This window comes from Excalfactoria chinensis, chromosome 10 (assembly GCF_039878825.1).
Source record: "Excalfactoria chinensis isolate bCotChi1 chromosome 10, bCotChi1.hap2, whole genome shotgun sequence".
NCBI lineage: Eukaryota > Metazoa > Chordata > Aves > Galliformes > Phasianidae > Excalfactoria > Excalfactoria chinensis.
The window spans coordinates 16600872-16620491 of record NC_092834.1 but is presented as its reverse complement, the minus strand read 5'-3'; the positions used below and the strand labels follow the sequence as shown (position 1 = coordinate 16620491).

Genomic DNA, 19620 nt, shown 5'->3' with positions numbered 1-19620 from the left:
GGGAATTACTCTCAATGTGAAGTTATCTATGAGGGCGTAATCCAACCGAGCAACTTGCTGTTGCTGAGGAAGTTCCTGAACGCTCTGCTCTGCTCTGCCCTTCCCCTCCTTCCCCAGCTGGGTTGGTGCTGGCACCTCCGAGCTTTGTCAGCTGATTTAACTCACTAACTAGGCAGAAAATGAACCTGGCAGAAGTGGAGAGCTGCCTGCTGTGCTGGTGAGATGCTGAGCACAGAAGAGGAAGTAGAACCGCGAGGCTGACAGCAAAGGCAGGGAAGTGAGTGAATCTTCTTTGATCCGTCTTTCATCTGTAACTGTGTTGAGCAACTTCACTTTCAATAAAGGCAACACGGGTAAGGAGCATTGCTTATACCATTAACACTGTGTGTATGTGTAAGGTATCTTGCTTTAGACCTTCTGTTGCAAAGGCTGTCTTCTCATTATGTCACCTATAATACCCAATCAAAGCTAGGTCTCCATTAGTGGCCTTAAAATTACTGCAAGTAGGTGATGTTGGGGTTATGACTAGTGGTAAGAATTAGTGAAAATGTATATTATGCTGAAGAAGAAACCCCATCAATGTTGCAGTCAGTGAAGCAAGAAGGCAGGCTGAGATATGTACTTCTGTGTCAGAGAACTCCCCAAGCTTCACACACCCAGCAGGCCCAAAAATGAGGGTGCTCCATTTGAATTCCCGTTCAACAACAGGGTACAAGGAGCAGGAGTGATATTACAGAATATTTCTTTTGCCATCATTCTGTGTGCCAGGTAATGCAACCTACTGTTCAGCAAGCTGCATTAGCTTGAGAGAGGAAGAAATCTTCTCCTGGGAAGTGTCCTGTGCTGTGAGAGGAGAGCGGGATGCTGCAGAGCTGGAGGGGTGCCCCTGGCAGGCAGCAGCTGGATGCTGTGCCCTTTTCCTTGGGTCAGGGGGCTGTTTGGGGCTCAGGGCTCTGTTGGCTGTGAGCTTCCAGATGCTGGAACTGCTTTGGGCTTTAAATCTCCATTCAAACAAAGCAAAACACTGAATATTCATGACACATCTTTCTCTATTGTATTTGCATCTTGGACTGTTATGTGCTGCAGTGGTCTCCAGGCATTAGCAGCGTACAAAGCAATAGCATAGGGACTTTTTGCTGAAAGGGGGAAGGACTATTGCACATCCTTGATGCTTTTGGCAGTTTTGACCATGCAGCAGAAGCCATTGGTTGAGTCTTACCTTCTCAAAGTCAGGATTTGCAGTGGGAAATGAGGATGAGGAGAATAAATTTGGGCAGGAGGCTTTGTCGCTGCTCCTGGGAGCTGCACTCTTATGGGGGGGACTGCTGTGGTAGCATCAACTATCATGATTTCTGCTCTTCTTGGACAGAGATCCAAGCAATATTGAACTTTATGACTTGCAAGCCATTACAGCCAACAAATTTCCTGTTGGGTTTTGTCTGTTGGTTTGCTACCAGGGAGTTCTCCAGCAGTAATCAGTGAAAATGGCATTAAGCTGCTTTTGTAATGCCAAGTTTGAGTAAGCGAGGCTGCCTGCATCAAACAAAGTGCTCTGTCATCGTTTCCAAAACAAAAAGTTGAGGAAACTCTCCTATTCAGGTCAAGTTCCCTCTCAGCCCTCTGGCAGGGGAGAAGATGCTGACAAGTGCGATGCTTTGATTCACAGTGCTATCTGGTACATAGAGAGATAAAAGAGCTTCATTCTGATCTGCATAGACAGATTTTTAACTGCCTTCCTCAAAGGTGGGTGAATAATCACTTTGCTTCCTTGGCATAAGGGAAATCACATCCAAATTTGTTCAATTACACGGGGAGAGAGGATTTATGGTTACCTTAGTAAACAAGCAAAAACGTTTACAAACCTAAAGTAGTTATTTTCACAATGGTATGCGCTTTCCTGCCTGTATAAATTCTGTGTAATGCTCCAAATTCTATGTGGAAACAAGTCTGAGCATAAAAGAAAATAATGGGCATTATTCTTTCAGCCACACTTCTCAGCACCGAGCAAACTAATGCATTTATCTCAAGGAGAGGGAGCGGAAGGAAGTCTGCATGAAACCAATCCGAGCTGTTAAGCTGCAGCAACGAGGAGACATTAGTATTTAAATGAATGGTTCGAGTAAATTCCCGTCAGTTGGCGCTGGGCTGTTCGAATTTCCCCTAGATTTAAAAGGAGGAAAGCAGGAAGGATTTCAAGCAGCTCAGTTCATACAGAAATGACCTGAAAATGGGATTTGAGAGAATAATAGCCATCAGATTACAGGAAAATCGTGCCAGAGCAGCAGCTCTGCTTTGGATGCATTTATGCAGAGTGGGCAGCAGAGAGAGATGAAGAATTCCCCACTGCAAACTTAGCAGAACCCCAGCGTAATGCACTCATTTCATTCCCACTGACTGCTAATGCACTTCAGCTGCTTCTAGTGCTGCTACGTTAGGAAGCCTCGCCTTGAAAACTTTTATATCTGCCTATGAGAAGTGTGTAAATATTAGTGTTTTCTCCCACCTGTGTGCCTGTTCTCAAGTGCAGCCGTATGTGTTACGTGCAGGTATTTTCCTCGTGCTCTTGTTCTGCTGTGTTGGAGGTCTGGGGGTTGGACCTAAGGCTGAATAGCTGCATCTGGGCAGCAGTGCAGGCGAGTGAAGGTAAGAGCTTGTAACAGGTGTTGGGCAGGCTACAGGAATCTAAATATTCTAATGAATGGCACTTGCAGTAGTTAATATTAAATAATGCAAGCTATCATTTTTAATTCAACATAGAGAATTTGTGATCACGTTTTTGATCTGAAGAAATATAAGCTACGCTATCACATAGAATACCTTGTGTGCATGCGTGTCCCGTGTCTTGTTCCCTCATTCTCTAATAGATTCTTTGGTGTTTGAGATACTGGAGGCTAGAAGAAAGTCGTTTCTCTAAAAGCTTAACAGGATCCGTTTTGTAGCAGCAAATGAGCATTAGCAGCCTCTAGGAACGCCGCCGCTCTTGCACTCAGGCTTGACCTTGCACAGCAGCTTACAATAGAGGAAGATTCCAAATGTGTGCGTGCAGAGCCCATCGTGGGGCTGTTTTGAAGCATTTTTTGACATCAGATGTTTACTCGAAGGGGGTTGCACTTGTCGTGACCTCCCCTCACCTCCTCTGCAGCTCAGTACTTCTGCTCTTTATCCGTAGGACCACGCAGTAGTTATTGTCCCCCTGCTCCACCTCCCACTGCCCATTTGTTTGCTATTAGATTTCAATGACAGATCTGAAGGGAGTTTTACATTTTAAAATCTTTTTTGAGAGTCCAGCCTTTTTGAAGGCAATTGGAGGACTGTATAATTGAAGCCAAAATCAGAATGGCTTAGGGAGCAGTGAATGGAGGCGATACGTAAGAGTTAGCTCCTCATCTGTTTTCTTTCCTTCTGCACCAGAGCCTGGCAGTTTGCACACACACTGCAAGGTACTTCAGCTACGGAATGTCCTTCCCCAGGATGTTGTGGATACTAAATTTTACATGAGTTCAAAAGGTAACTGGGTAAATGGATGAAGGAAAATTCCATACAAGGCTGTCGAGTACAAAGAGGCCGTTGCCTTTTCAGGAAGTCTCCGAGCTGCTCAGTGCTGGGCTTTGAGGGTCTGGAGAAAGTGCTGGATGTGCCCTCGGTGTCTGGGATGCTGCCAGGAGCACGTGAAGGACGTGTGGGATTTCTGGTCCGCTCTGCTGGGCTGCTGTTGTGTTTTACACCCATTTTTGTCCTCTCTGAGGCTTTCCTTGTATTTATAATCCTTCTGATCTTCTTTGCCCCGTCTTTGATATCTGGCAGTTTTGTTTGATTGGCAGCTGTTGGCTCTGTTCTTTTGAATCTCATCAGCTGAACCGCATCATCCCTTCTTAAATGCAGTCTGTTATATTTAGTTAATACTTGAACTTAATACTTTATTCTGCACAGATGAATCACTTTTCTATGGCAGTCACCTGCTCTGCCCCTGACTCTGTGGCTTGGAGTTGCATTCCAACATCTCATAAAACCATTTTCTGGAGGAGTATTTAAATGACGTAAAAAATCAGAAAGCATTCCACAGCTTTTTCCCCAGAATTACCTGACACTGACCTGCCCTGTCTTCACATGTGGTCGCAATGTAGTGCTGCAGCGACTCAAAGCAACCGCTTGGCCACTACCCCCATGTGAACTGAATGAATGTGAGAAGAAAGTCTGTAAGCTGCCTCACATCTCTCAAAAATAAAAACGCAGGAAGAGAAAACGATCTCTTAAAGCTCTCACTAAACGCAGGTTGGGGTTTAAGTGTTCTTGGCAGCCACACAACTGGAGCTGTGCAAACCAGATGCAAGCTGGAAACAAAGCGTACTGTGCAGTACGGAAGCAGCCAAGGGCAGCAGACAATGTGCAGCCAGCAGGGCTCTCCTCCAGCTTGCCATTAGCCAACGGTGATACTGAAGCTCAGCATCACACTTAATTCTAAGAGTTGCACGTCTGTGTTCATACAACTTGTGTGCAGGGAGAAGGAGCACAGCCGCTCAGTGATGCCTGCAGACTGCTGCTGGGGGGCCACGCTCCCACTCCAGAGCTCTCTTCTCTAAAGGCATCTCTCCAGCATCAGCACTTATGCTGCAGTGCTCAGTGTGGTTTCCCAATCACAGAGCGCTGCAGGGCCTGACCCATCTTTCTGACCTGCTGTTAAGGGGACTGAGCCTGGTTGGCCGTGCTCCTGATGCTGCTTCTGGGCTGGCAGAGCTGCCTGATGCAGTGCTAGCAGCATTGTGTTGCATTTCTTTCTGCTCTGGCTCTTCTGACCACTGTAAGTTGGTTTCTATTGTACTTTCTTGCTTGAGATGCGCGTAGTATTATGCTCTTGCCTTTTCCACTGCAAGGTTGAGTGTTACTACGCTGGGATGTCCGAAGGTGAGGGCTGGCCATTGGCAGAGCTGAAGCATCAGTTATTTTCTTGGAAGCAGTCCACTTTTGGATCACTTCCATTTATCGTCCTCTCTGCTTTTATGTAAAATGATGACATATAACAGCAATATATAGAAGATGCTCTAAGATTTATTTTGGAAGTAGTTTTTCTAAAGATCAGTGTGAATTCTGAAACAGACCAGAGTTAAAATAATATCACGAAATGTCAAAGCTGGTAAGGCTGTTTAAACGAAAGGCAATTTGACTAATGGCCCACGTATGTGGCTTAGCATTTAAGTGAAGATTGCGTTTCTGGTTATGGTGGGGAGGTGGAACAAGGCTGTTCCCCCGCTGCTTCCTGCTGGGACATGGTGCTTTTGCAGTAGCTGTGGGCAGAGCTGGGTGCAGAGTTGCCCAATGTGGTTCCCACTGCCAGCAGAGCAATATTGCAATCCAATTATCTAAGAGCTTTTTCTTTGCTTCTCTTTGTTGTTGTTTTTTACTACCACACAGATTGTTGCTCGTTCTTGTGTTGCCATCTGCCAGAATGTTTGTAAGGCAATTATAATCAATAAGTGAATGTTCTGCTTACCCCTGTGCTAAGGGTCAGTCAAAATATATCACAGCTGATGCTGTGTACACAACTGAGTTGAGTATGAGGCCCATTTGGGATCACCAGAGGTGGGATGTCATCCCATTTCTGCCTGGATGATCTGCATGGGATGTCAGCAGTAAGCACAGGCCAGTATCACTGGGGGCTGACCCCATCATTTTGTAAAGCCCATGCCAAGAAAAGATCTCTAATTCATCTGCTGCCTTCTGGTGACACTCAAGGGAGAAAATAAAACGTCTTGTTGCTCACTGCAACTTTGAAGTGCCACTTAATGCACTTATTTCAAAGTGTAGAGAACTCCCAGGCTGTGGTGAGATGGGGGTTGGCCTCTGCTCCAAGGTAACAGCGATAGGATGAGAGGTGATGGCCTCAAGTTGTGCCAGGGGAGGGTCAGGTTGGATATCAGGAAAAATTTCCTCTCCAAAAGAGTGGTCAGGCAGTGACACAGGATGCCCAGGGAGGCAGTGGAGTCACCATTCCCAGAGGTGTCCAAGAAACATTTGTAATTGTTGTAGTGAGGCTCAGTGGGAAAATAGTGGTGGTGGGTGGGCAGTTGGACTGAATGATCTTGGAGGTCTTTTCCAACCCTGGTGCTTCTTTGATTCTCTACTTCTGTTCTTCCCGATGGAGGTCACTTGCCTGAGGTGTCTGGTGGGTGTGCTAACAGCACCTCTGCACTTACCCACTGCAAAGAGATGTGGAGACAGGCAGCTGTGTGTGTGCAGTGCATGTGTACACAACTGTGCACAAACTGATCAAGTCATCTGGGACTTGTGGCTAGAAAAGGACAGGATATTGTGGTGACGACTTCTTTCAGACATTCTTTAAATAAAAGATGAACAAAGTCCATCACTTTTGAGCGCAAAAATCTGCAATAATTTTATCTCATATAACGACAATCACTTGACCTCTGCTACTGGACTTGATAAACATTAGTGCCTCTTTCCCACAGGACCCCCCTTGCCTTCGCATTGCCAACCAGCGATGCTGTCAGGAAACGCTCCTCTGCATTTCTTTTGCTTCTGCCAGCCTGTGATCTCGAAGCTCTCCTGCAGCAGCAACACGCAGCACTTCAGTAAGTCCTATTTATTGTCAGATGCATGGCTCTGGTTAAAAAAAAAACACAGAACCTCTTGATCCCTGAAACCTTCAATTATTTTCCCATTAGAAACAAATATTCTCCAACTTCAGGCCTTCCTCTTTAATCTGTAACGCACAGCACACAGTGTGGTTTCCTTGTTGATTTTAGAGATAACTCTTAGTCTGTAAAAGGCCTTCTGCCTCAAGACCTTTGAAAAGAGGTTTTTAAAGGGATGATGGAGTGCAGCTGCCAGAAGAACAGACGTGGGGATGGGGAGGATCCCACAGATGGTTCTAATGCAGCTCGGCGAGCAGTGAAGGAGTGTGGTGGTGGGTGGGGAGTGGATTGGAACTCAGACCGTAATCCCAGTGCAAGGTCTGGGTTTAGGCTTTGGTAGAGTTGCACGAGCCGCCATCTGAGGGTTTGGGGTTGGGTGGGTTTTTGCATTGTTGCTTTTGATTTTCTCTGCTGCTGCAGTACTGCTGATTCCCCTTTCTCCCTCTGTCCCCACATCCATATTTATTGCCACCTGGGGCTTCCCTTGCTTTGCCAAGAGGCTTCCTCTATCATGCTGTGTATGGATACTTAGGAAGCTTTCATCAGTGTGGAACAGCACTAATAGCATTCGTTTTCAGCAGCTGTTGATGTAAGAGAGATTGTGTGTTGTAGAAAACAACAATGAAAAAGGCGTCAGCACACCCAGAGAAGTCACTACAGGTGCTGCTGCTTCCTCTGCCCTCCTCCCAGAGCTGCACGCTGCTGTGGGCATGGTAAGCCCTGCCTGGCCAAGTCTGAAACCAGCAATGTCAGTTCCTCATGCAATTGACAGATCAGGGTTTTGTAACCTTTCAGGGGCACGTTGTGTTGCTGGGGAGGTCAGCACAGCAGGCAGGAATGTGTTTGGGGCTTGGTTTGTATGATCTGGCTACACGACCAGCTCACTTCTGCACTGGGCAGACTTATTTTGACCTCGTTTTTAGAACCAGAGCAATTAATGCAGAAACATACTGCCCTTGCTGATCTTTCTTCAAGTGAAGGAGTAGTGTTCCAAGAGCTCACAGGATTTCAGCCTACGCAGCAGCCCTTGGGATGTCTTCATCTTGTGGTGGCAGAAGCTTTTCGAATCAGTGGCTCAGGAGGAGCAAGTCCTTAAATGCACAAATAACAGATACTTGCTTTTTGAGAGCCCTTAAGCGTGAGCCAGCCACTAACTGCTGCCTTTCTCAGCATGTGTCTGTTCTATTTTAAACAGTGCATTCGTTCTGAACTTTGTATTTTTTAAAGCAAACAGAAAAAAAACGTTTTGACTTACAAACTCTCCTTCTCCAAATCTCTTCTCCAGCACATCTGTGAATGTATATTAACAACATAAATATATCATGCTCCCAGCGCAGGTTCATTCCTTTCCTTTCAACCAGTATGTGCTCTGTCTGGGCTGTGAAGTGCTGGTGGGGGCTCTGAAACACTTGGGCTGGTGGTATTGAGCTGTGCTGCTGTGCTATGCTCCTGTGATGGGCAGTTTGGAAATGATGCTTCCCCTCCTCTTTACACTATGATGCAGAAGTGATAACGTGCATGCTTAGGGTGATGTGTTTTCACAGGTTTTTGTATCCAAGATACCCACCTGCTGATATGTGGATTATCATTGATGTTGTTGGATTCTCAGTGTCTGACAGTTTGATCTGAAAGCAAGGAGCAGCTCTCAGAGCACAAAAGGCAGTGATGTGCACAAGGATATGGACTCAGCAACCATGCATGGCCCTTAGAGGGTGTACTTTTAGCCAGTAGTAGAAAGAAAAACATCCCCTACATCATGGCTTTGGTTTTCATGTGGGTTGCTTCAGTTTTGCCTCCTTGCCATTGGTGGCATTTAGAAAGATGGCCTCACTGTTACTGTTCCCTTCCACCCCAGGCTGGGGCTCGGGCAGATGGCACAGGTGGCCGTGAGCTGCTTGTACCTTCTGGCCTGTGGTGAGCACCCTGTCCCAGTTAAACGGGATAAATGGGCTTAAGTAGAGGCATGCATCTGGTTCCTGAGGCCTTTGATGATCCGGACGCTAGGAAAGCTATCAGCAAATAGGTGCAACTTTCGGAACGTGGTGCTGCCCTGACCTGCAGCCATGGGGAGAAGGGCTGAAGCAGCAAGCACTGAGATCTGCAGCGGGCTCATTGCCTGCAGGAATGCCTTACAACACGGACTGTGGGTACTAGGATGTGTGAAACGCCTCCAACTTGAGTGGTAATAAGATTTCTTATTTCCTTGATACAGCTTTGTAAGATCATTTGTTTGGATTATAGAGGATATTGTTTCTTACCACTAGACATCAAACTGAGTAACCTTGCAAGTCTTAACGTTTGGGTGAGCCCTGAATGTTGTGAGTTTCATTTATCAGTGAGAAATTGGAATATTTTATGTGATGGATTGCTTGGTAATTTAGAGGAATCTGTTCCCAGGGGGTTCATCTCATCTCCATTGCTGAAATGCAACAGCAGGTTTGGCTTTTGCTGTATCCCTTTCCCAGGTCTGGTGAAACTGTGCTTCAGGACCCATCGTGGAACCATCCCTGTAATGATTACGATTCATCTGGCAGCTGATTCGTGCAGATTCCAAAGTATCCACATTGACATAGTGCACTGTGTAGGTTGGTTTCTGCTGCTGCTGAACAATATTTCCATAACACTTTCCCCTTTTTCTTTTCTGCTGTTTTTACTTGATTTTCCTGTTCTCTCCATCTACTCGTAATTGGGTACAAACCAACCAAACTACATTAACTTGTATTGCAGGGCTGCACTGTGCCCTCCCCACATCTGTGTGCCAGCCAGGATGTGGAATACAGAGATGCCATGCTTTTTTAAAGTGGGAGCAGGAATACTCCATCTTCTCTAATTTACTAGTTAGAATACAAAACACTTAGAACTTTTAATATTCAGAACCTCCTTTTACTGTGATTTAAGGCACACGGTGTTGGGCTTTTCTTGCTGTTGTATGTCTTAGCTTTTTATGGATGTTTGGCTGTTCATCTCAGTAATGTAAGATGTAGAAACAGAGCTGGCATTCCCTGCCTCTGTTTCACACAGGATTTTTCAATCCTGCAAGGTTATCTGTTCCCCTCTCCCAGCCCACCCATGTACATTGTGCTGAGTGAGCACTTGGGTGGGAGACCTGTTAGTGCCCTGGGATGGCAGAACTTCTCGCAAGGTTAAAGGCAGATCTGAAAGCCACATTCAGTCTGTTGTGCAAGCACAGGCTGGCACTCAGCAGCCTCCCAGCCCTAAGCAGATGGTTTCAGCCCCTCTGTGGGTCAGTAGGCTGGCAAGAGTTCTCCCTGACTGGTCTCCAGTCTTGCAGTTCTGTGCCAGCTTGATGTGGAATATAGAAACGCCATGCTTGAGTGTTGTATTTATTTCTCCTAGCTAGTGTATGGGAGAAAAGTAGGGCTTGCAGATTCCATCTGTCTGCAGCGGTGACAAATGGAACTCGAGGGAACGGTAAGAGATGTTTTTGTTTTCTCAGGTTTTGAGATTTACTGTGCTCTTCCAGCATTCCTCCTCTGTTCCTCTCCCTCGCTCTGTGGCCCTCCCTGTGTGTACGTGTGCTCACAGGTCTCTGCTTTGTCGACACGCCTGATGAGAGCAAGAGGAGGGAGGCAGCATCCAAAGCTGTGGATCTGGGGCACTAGAGATCTTGGAGACCTAGAAGACACTTAAGAGCTTAGCAATATTGACAGGACGCATGGAGAAGCGGTGCAAACTCTCATTTGTTCTTCCTAGGCAGGGAGCTTGTTCCACCTTGGTTTGTCTTATTCAGTAGGTAGGAGGTACAGGTGGCTTGCAAGCACCTTCTTTTCAGGGGGAAGTTTCTTAGAGAACTGGAAGGACATGTTTTGTCTGTTCCTTTATACTCTGCTGCCTGGCAGAGCACCGAAATACCAAAATAGCACCAGCTGTAAATCTGTCAGGCTCAGGGCTCCAGCCCATGGCGTGGTTTCCCATCCTCAGTGCAGAATTCAGCCCTGAGGGTGCCGCACCGATGGATTCCTCCTGTCTCCCAGAGCAGCTGGAGGGCGTTGCATGGGAGGAGCTCTTGGCTCAGGGAATTCAGCTGGGAGGGTTCTCTCTCTCGGCTCCGGAACGCATTTTTTCCACTTGACTCACTGAGTGAAATCTCAATAAGCGATAAAATTTCTAAAAATTATTGTTGAATCGGTTAGAATAATAAAAAGCACATTTATCATCAGGAAGGGAAGAGCAAACTGAGGGGGAAGATGCAGCGCAGAGGAAATCACCACCCTGCCTATGGCAGGGAGAGGCTGCAAGCAGCCGAGCGCACCGCTGTCCCACAGCCACCATGCTGCCTTCTGCCTTCCAAAGGAGTGCCTGGAGAGGCCTGGTATTGCCTCTGTGTCTGCACACAGGTGCCCCTGGGCTGCTCCACATACCTTGTGTGCATGAAAGGGAACGGCCTGCTCCTTCTATGGCACTTCTTCCCAGAAACAACACCAGCTTTTGTTCCTTCTCTTTGATTTGGCACATAGAGCAAGGAAGGAGCATAAGGTGCTGGCACTGAGGCAGCCTGGTGTGCTGGTGTGTGCTATAGATACAGCTGAGTACCCACATTAGAGGAGGTGGGGTTGTTGGCTTAAATATGCTTTTAAGATGATAACCATGAAAAGGCTCCCTTAATGCTTTGACATTTGCATAGTGCGTTTCCTTTGTGCATTCCTGATCCATTTGCCTAACTTCACCTGCTGTATCAATTGCCCTGCACTTATGGTTGGAAAAGCATTCCAGGCAGAGCTGTTCTGGCTGGCTGCCTTCCTGCTGGCACAAGGAGCCACAGGGTTACCCAGCTATACCATAGGCATTAAGCTTTGCCCAGGTGTAAATCATTGCCCAGGTGTAAATCATAGAATCACAGAATGGCTTGAGTTGGAAGGGACCTCAGCGTTCACCTATTTCCAACCCCCCTGCCAAAAAAATCAAGCCACGTTTCACAGTGAAGACTTGGGGCTCTACGTGAAAAGCAGGTAGAGACAGGAAACTCAAGATGTGCTTGGCTTGGGGGGTTAAGATAAGACTGTCCTTCCCTGAGGCCTAGCATGCTACTGTTTAGGCCCGACTGTGCTTTTTCAGTTGGAGTTTAAATGACTGAATACGATGATTCAGGATGGAAACATCAACACAGGAAGCAACAGCAACATAGAAGTATTTGTTTAATGTCCCTATACGCAATTCTTTCCAAAGGGCAATTGTGATTTTTCACAAGCTTGCTTTGCTCTTCATTTTCACTGACGCTCACCTGTGAGATCGGTCCCAGCTCAGCTCTGTTCCAATGGTCCTTGATGGTTCATCTGACCATAGGAGATGGATGGCTGTATGCTTGGATTGCTGGTGCTGCGGCGGCTGTCCCTGGAAACTTAACCGAGCAGGTCAGGCAAGATGGAAAAATCATCTCATAGGCTTTGTGAAGCTCCAGACTAATGCAGTTTGTCATTCTCAACCAGCTCCTGTGTTTCACATGAATCGGCTTGTAGCGCTTTTGGCGACGGGATCGCCGGCTGTGGGAGCTGTGCATTTCCGGAGGCTGGCAGATAAGGAGCCTTTTCTTTACAGCGAGGCCTCCCATCTTCATTTCCTCAGTGTTTGTAACCAATTGAGCCTCCGTTCGTTTCCATCATGTGAAACCAGTGTTCTGTATTTTGTGATTTTGATTCATGAGCTGCTGAGTTGGTGATTATTAGATTGTGTTTCTCATAGTGGGTCCTTTTTATTCTTATCTAGTTTCATATTGTATGACGCGGCATTGGCAAGAAGTGCGTCCCCATTCTTCGTACAGGGCTCTGAACACATTTCAGATTCTGCTAATTAACAGAACGATCAGCTTCAGATAATCTCCGCACGTGAATCTCCTCCTGTGAACAATCACGTCGTGTCATTAATAGATTTCTTAGGTAGTTGCCGATAGAAAAATCATCTTTTAGTGTGCTGTTCCGATGTTGAGGAGTTGCAGCCTACGGTATCAGTGCTATTTTTCGCCACTGTAAATCAAAGCAGTTCCATTAGCTCCATATTCTCCCAATTAGGAAATGGCATATAGGCAGTTATGTAAATACTTCTGGTCTGTTCGCTAATACTGAGAGCGGGGTGAGGGGATGAGAACAGAAAGCAGCATGGCTGAAATGCACCTGAGAGGCAGCAAGAGGCACCCGGTGACACACAGTCCTTCCTCCTTTCTTCTTCTGCAGTTGCTATTTTTCAGCCTGATTGCTGTCTTAAACAGGGACACCGGCATACCTATAGTTTAAGCAGAAATGCTCTTTTTAGTAGTGCCTCTTTGAGTCATTCTTTATATGACAGTTAACCATAGTTTGCAAAGCCTTTATTTTTATTCCATTATCTGCCATCCCTGGTTATGAAATCTGTGTTTTCTTCAGGGGAAAATAGCACATAACACCTTAACGTGAAGCTGCATGGTACCACTCTGGTTTGTGTTGCTGTGCCATTCTGAAGGTATCAGCAGAACTCTCTGCCCTACAGAGGGGCTGTGCTGGCCATGCTCACGCACAGCTAGAGTGGTTTTCTTGTTCAGGACTTGATAAGAAGATGTGGGGGGAAAAACAAGACACAGAATGAAAGAGTCCCGCTCTGGAATTCTTCACATTCTTACCTCCCCACCCGGATTTTTTAAAACACTCCAAATATGCTTCTGGGATGCACAAGGTTGTTCTTCTTTGTAACCCCACACGGGATCTAATGATGTCTGGCTGCTTGTGTTTCTCATCGCACTGTGTCTTTATGAATGGTTTCTGTGGTGTCTTTCTGTTTTGGGTCTTGCATCATTCTTGTTTCATCGAGTTAAACTATTGCAGATTTTTTTCTGTCTCACATTAGTGACTAGAAATAAAAGCTTTGGCAGGTTGTGCTCCGTAACAAAAAGCAACAGGAGTATTTTCTCCTGCTCACTGTAAGACTAATTGGCTGCAGAGCAAAAACTTGAAGCCAGAGGGACTGAACTTGTCTAAAAATCGGTGTTACTAGAGAGACGTTAAATTAATCAACATGGATGAATTTGTCTTTTGAGTGGAAAAGGCATTTTTTCTGCATCTGAAGAAAGAGAGCACCTACCCAAGAAGATGCAGTATTTCCCCAACCGTGTGTCCCTGAGTGATTCTGAAGACTTTGGTACCCAGTGAGGTTGGTTTAGTGATGGATACCAGCACTTACCTTGGCAGTAGCGTCCTCAGGTCTGGCATCAGTCAGTGCTGGGTTAATTACCTTAGTGTCACTGCAAGGAGATCAGTCTCCAGCTGGCTGTAATTAGAGCTGGATTGTTCCAAGACTTGAAGACGGTTTTTATATTCATGGGATCCCCAGCTTTCTGCTGCCCTCATTTCCTGCAATGTAGGAGTTCTTGTATCTCAAAGAACTGGAGGGGGGCACGGAGTGGGTGATGCTGTACACACCTAATTCTTAGCAGCATCTTTAGATATCTGCCTGGGCAATAAGCAATTCAAGTCTTGGGAAAAAAGGAGGACTTGTAGCCAAAAAACATTATTTCAGCTGATCGGAAGACATTGTGGATCTTTAGAAAGCACGGTGGGTTCTCTGATATCTGAGGTCAGTGCTCTGTAAAGCTTGGCATTAGAGAGCACCGCCGGTGTATGACCAAACTTGGATAGCAAGCCAGGTGTGTATGTCAGCTGGAGCAGTCAGTGGAGGCAGGTAACGCAGTTACAGTGGGCCAGGCATGATCTGTTACACCTGCCTTGGTGAAATAAATCTCCCTGTGTTTTTGCTGTATAGGCACTTGCTTTTATAGATGCCCTGCTTTCAGGAGGCACTGCTTTATTTGCTTTCTTTTCAGGGCTCAGGTCATCATGGCCTGTGCTCTGTGCAGCCCCTGGTGTCTTCAGCCCTTATTGCAACTCATGATCAGAAATAGAAGGTTTGAGAATTACTACTCTCTTTGGGAAATAAACAGTCTTTTGTTTAATTTTCTTGTAAAATAGTGCATTGATAATTCATTGGTATCCAATGTAGAAGATATAGGCTAGAAACTGGAGGAAAAAAAAAAAAAAAAGTTAATTAATATGATAAAGGTAATTACCACCTGTAAATGGGTAATGCCAGCCCATAGCCACACTAGCCTGTTCCTTGAGAACAGGTAGCACAGGGCTGTGTTATTGGAGGTGTAGCTGAGCTACTCATGGTGTGAGCAGTGTTTGGCCCTGGGGAGTCTGCTGGTCCCTGGCTGCAGAGCTTGGGACAGACTGTCCCAGTCACTGTGAATGACTGAGGACTTCTCTGTAACAGATGTTTGAGCAGGACTGAAAGTATTAAAGCAACTTGAGTAAGTCCCTGTGAGGCCTAGAGCTTCAGAACGGCCTCTGTCCTGCCACGATGCCTGCATAAAACTTGCTGCTTGGAGTTCTCTCCTGGCTATTACTTCATGGGTGCAGAGAACAGCAGAGCTGTAACAGCCTCCCCGCTGTGCTGAGCCATGCAGCATCATCTCTGTGGTTCTGAATGGTTATTTCTTATCTTCACGAGCCCATTCAACTCAGTCTAGGAGAAAACTGCTGTTCCTCCCCATCCACAGGCTACTACTGTGCTGCTGTTCCAAAGATGAGTTGGTTTGAAGACGTCAGGAGAAGAGCAGAGCCAGTATGAGTAGAGTGGTGAGGGTAGAAGGAGGTGAGCATCTCCATCTAATTGTAGCTCACTGATGTCTGATAAGCACTCAAGTGTTGATAAAGAGGTACGAGTTAGATTCCTCCTTCTTTGCTTGCTACATGCAAAACAATTTCACAGTTGCACATCTTCTTGTGATTACCTTCATGCATTTTCTTTTCAGATGTAATTCAGACGGGCATCTCCAGCAGTGGCTGTGCAGATCCCTCTGAGCTCCATTTAGAAAATGTTCTTGCAGTGAGGTCTCTTAACAGTTATTGCTCAACGTTCTGCACGGAGCCATTCCTTGGTGCTGTGGCACTATTCACTGGGCAAACAGAGCTAATTAGTGCATAAGTGCACTTGCAGTGTTGCAAGTCAGAGGTGCGGAATGTACACACAAGAAGGTAAATTTTATTCTGTGCTTGGCAATTAACTTTTTCAATTTCCTTTTGTGTACTTGATTACCTTTCTAATAGAGTGTCAATGTATGTTTTGCTATTTAGACAAGAACGTTTTATTTACTGAACTGCTGTGAAAGTTTATATTCTCTAAGCACAGAATTTATAATCACAGATTCTGTTTATTGACTGAAAATAAGTCTGTTAGTCCTCGGGGTATCTAAATAGTTTCCTTGAAATTGCACTGTTATGCCTTTGGAAAAACAGCTGACAGGTTTCTGTAGCTGATACGCAGCTCTGTACATGCAAAGCTGGTTCAGCTCCAGCCATACACTGATAAATCACACTGTAGAATTGCCTGCCTGTGGTTTGGTGCTCTTTGAGTCAGCCTGGTAACCGGCTGTAATCAAAGGGAGGTGATAACTGCCCTTCTCCCCTCTTTCCATGGGCCAGCCCTTCTGCTTCCCTGCAGCTGTGCCTCTGCCCAGCCCAGGGAAAAGGTGGGGTGCCAGGAGCTGATGCAGTTCCTTCCCTCCCTTCAGCAATCCCCTTTCCTCCCTTCTGGTTCCCTGCAGGGGAGGTGGTGGGTGTGGGCTCCCATTTGCACCAGCGCTGGAGGTGCAGCTGGGCAGTGGTTTGTAACATCAAACACAAATCTGTGGACTTTCAACAGCTTTTACTGTGTTTATAGACCACGTGTTTGCAGGCTCCATTCTGCACATTCATATTGGTGCTCTCAGTGACCCAAATGCGTTTTGCATCGTTCTGTCCTATCTCGGTGTGCTGTTATCTCAGGCTCTGCTGCAGTTGTTGTTTCTTATTTAAATGTCCTATCTCACTTGAGATTTAATGCAATTAGAACCAGGCTGTGGAAAAGGTTTTGCTTTCATGTCTGAGCTCTTGTTCCAGTCAAGTTGGTAAAACAAATCAAGCACAATACGATGTAAATGACAAAAACCATTCACAAGAGGCAGTTTTCTTGAGGAATGTAGAAGACATTGATGTACTTTGTTTTGGTTTGTTTCTAAACTGGTGTGCGTCCAGAACATCTCTGCTGAGGTTTGCTGAGTACACCTGAGAGCGAGAACTGACTCATGAGGGAACCCGAATTCCACAGCAATAGGCCTCACTCTCTGCTCTTGCAGCATTATTGCTTACAGTCTGTTCAGCCAGTACTAGGCATACTCATAGTGTGTGCAAGGGAGTTCACTGTATGGCATCCTTTCCTGCAGCTGTCTTGAATGGGGAGGTGTGTGTAGAGTGCAGTGTCTGAAAGGATGCATGCCCCAAACTACAGTGTAACTGTATATGTTTCTTAAGCAAAAAAACCCCAATGTTTCTGGTACACAGCAGTGGATAAAAGAATGCAAAAGGCAAAGAGCTATCTTGGTGTGGCTTAATGGCAAAAACAGCAAGGCTGGTAGCCCAAGCTCTTCTCTAGCTGCTGTCTCCATTGCTTAAGTGATTTCTGACAAATTCACATTGCTTCTTTAAACCTTCAACCTTTATTCTAGCCTTATAATTTTATTTTTAAGCCCCTGTGCTTTTACTGTCCCTATTCTATAAGTTTCTGCTTTGGGTACTGTTTGATTTCCAGAACATTTGTGCACAAATCCATGTTTTTTGTTGCCTAGGACTCTTTGGGTCAGAACAGAGGGAAGCAGTAATTTCTCCCTCTCTCCTTCTCCCATTCCTTTCTTTTTTAAAGCGGTGATTAAATGCTTAGAGTACAAATGCTGCACATGAATATTTATGAGAACTTTTCTAACATTCAGCGGGGCAATGCTTGGTGGCAGGTTCTTTCTGAATGCACATCATTTCTCCCAAGCTGCGCCTGCTCCTTTCACATCTGAAAGCGGATTGATAGGAACTACCAGCGCTTCGGGGCGGATTGGCCGCAGTAGTTGGTGATGACAAAATGCAAAGATCATTCATTGCCACTTTGCCTACTTCTCTGTTAACGTTAGTGCTCAACATCTAGTAAGAATAAGCTTTTCCTGTGACATTTACGTTTAAGAAGAAGAAAATTACTAGGTGGAAATCTATTATCTGCGCTGGATAAGTAGTAGATCTGTACTGTGTTTATGCTTACGTCATGGAAGAAACAGTTAAATCACAGTATCACACAGTATCACAGTATCGTGCAAGTTGGAAGGGACAGAAATGTCTTCTGCCTGAAATATTAAGGCTGTAGGACGCTGCCAACCAGCTGGGGGATCTTCCTGTTAATACAAAGGAAGTTTTAGCCTCGGTTCTTTCCCTGCATCCTGGGAATACCTCATAGTGCCTACAGGGCCTCAAAATGCAATGGGCCCACAGACTGTGGTAACTGTTTACAGTGTTTATTTAAAAGCTGGATTGCATTTTCTGCACTCAGATGTTAATTTTTGGAGCTTTGTTAGTGGTGATGTGGGGCACTGTAGGTGAGTGCATGTGTTTTGGTAAATACTAAGCATGAAAAAAGCCCTTTGGCCGCCCTTAGCGTTTCTCATAAGGAAGTTTGAAATTAGACTTTCAAAAAAGGTTTGACTTTTCTTAGTAATTTCTCTTTTTAAGCTTCATTTTTTTAAGTATCAAAATAAAGCGTGCACCGGGAAATGAATGACTGTATCAAGCAGTAGGATCATGGGAAACACCTGCGAATTTCGTTTGTCTTGGCTATGGATCAGGGCTTACAAAGGATTCACGGGGACTGGAGGCAGAATCAATCCTATTACTTAGATTTGATGCAGTTCTTCCATCAGACTCTTCACTCCAGTTGTCTTGTTGCTAAGGCTTCAGGTATTAAAACAAGTTACAGAACTCCGTTTCTCTAAGGTAATGCATTGGGCAGGACAAGTAGTCTGCTTTCTTCCTCCTTTAGCTGAGCATTGCAGACCTTACCAGCGATGTTCCCTGATTTCAGCAAGCAGCCCTCTCATTATCATGGTGAAGTCTCTCTCTCCTGCTCTTTTCCTTTCCAGTTCTTAGCTCTTCAAGTTTTAGCATGCAATTAGAAACATGCATCAGCCAAAACTGGATTTCCAACTGCTGTTGCTTGTAAAGTGTAATACATTGCCATCTTCTCCCAAGGCAGTGAGTGAAGATCTCGTTTAATTTGTCGCACTTGAGATTCAAGCAAAATTCATCTGCTGAGCGTTCCAGTCTATCTGCATGCATTGCGATTCATCTGGAAGGCAGAATGTGAGAAGAAGATATGCTTAATGTACCAGTCTTTTTATGTCGAGAGAACAAATTTAACATGGGACGTTGGAGATACGGACCCACAGTCTATCTTCTGACTACACAATGCTAATTAGCGTTATGAAACTGTCCTTTTGTTAATCATGTTGAATTATATCAGGCTTGGAGGAATTCTATGCTGGAACAAAAGCACATATTACAGTTTCTATCAAAACGCAGGCATTGGGAGCACTGTGAGCATGGAGGCTTCTTAGAGCTTTCCTGAGTGGTGGTGATGTGAGCGATGATTTGAGGACAGGGTAATGAACACAGCCAAAGAAAGTGATGGCTGTAAGGGTTAACTCTCTGGGTATGTAAAGAATAAATGAGACCAAAAAAAATGATACAATCCTCCCACAGATCTGTGTAGAAACCTCAGAAATCCAACCTTGAATCTTTATGCAAATGGCTGTTTTTTCTGCTGAGCAACTGCCTGATATTGTTGTAAAAAAGCTGCCAAGTTACCCACAAAAAGTTTGTTTCTTTTAAAACAGTTTTAAAAGTCAAAGCCTGGTTCCTTGCCTTGGTAAAACCAAACATCTTTCTTCCTCTGTACGTCTTCTTCCCTGATGCTGAGTTTGATTAGCGAGCTATGAATGGATGTATTCTGTTAGCAAGCGTGCAGAAGGTGAAACTTACATTCTAGGTGTGTTGTTCGTAAGGAAGTGCAATGATAGATGTGTGGTGTATGTTATGTGAGCGAGGCCTGGCCAGCTGGTAGGGCTGAAGCATGAGAC

At 45.4% G+C, this 19620-nt stretch overlaps 1 protein-coding gene across 5 annotated transcripts in view; it reads left to right on the top strand.

The window, feature by feature from the left end:
• The window catches only part of PEAK1 (pseudopodium enriched atypical kinase 1), an 86606-nt gene that overhangs the window by 24248 nt on the left and 42738 nt on the right, over positions 1-19620 (top strand). For 4 of the 5 annotated variants that reach the window (XM_072345078.1, XM_072345082.1, XM_072345079.1 and 1 more), the window contains one exon: positions 6462-6584. The exons of the other annotated variant lie outside the window; for it this stretch is intronic. The gene's annotated coding sequence lies outside the window, so the exon portion shown is untranslated. The remainder of the gene's footprint in view (positions 1-6461; positions 6585-19620) is intronic. 5 annotated transcript variants of the gene reach the window in all.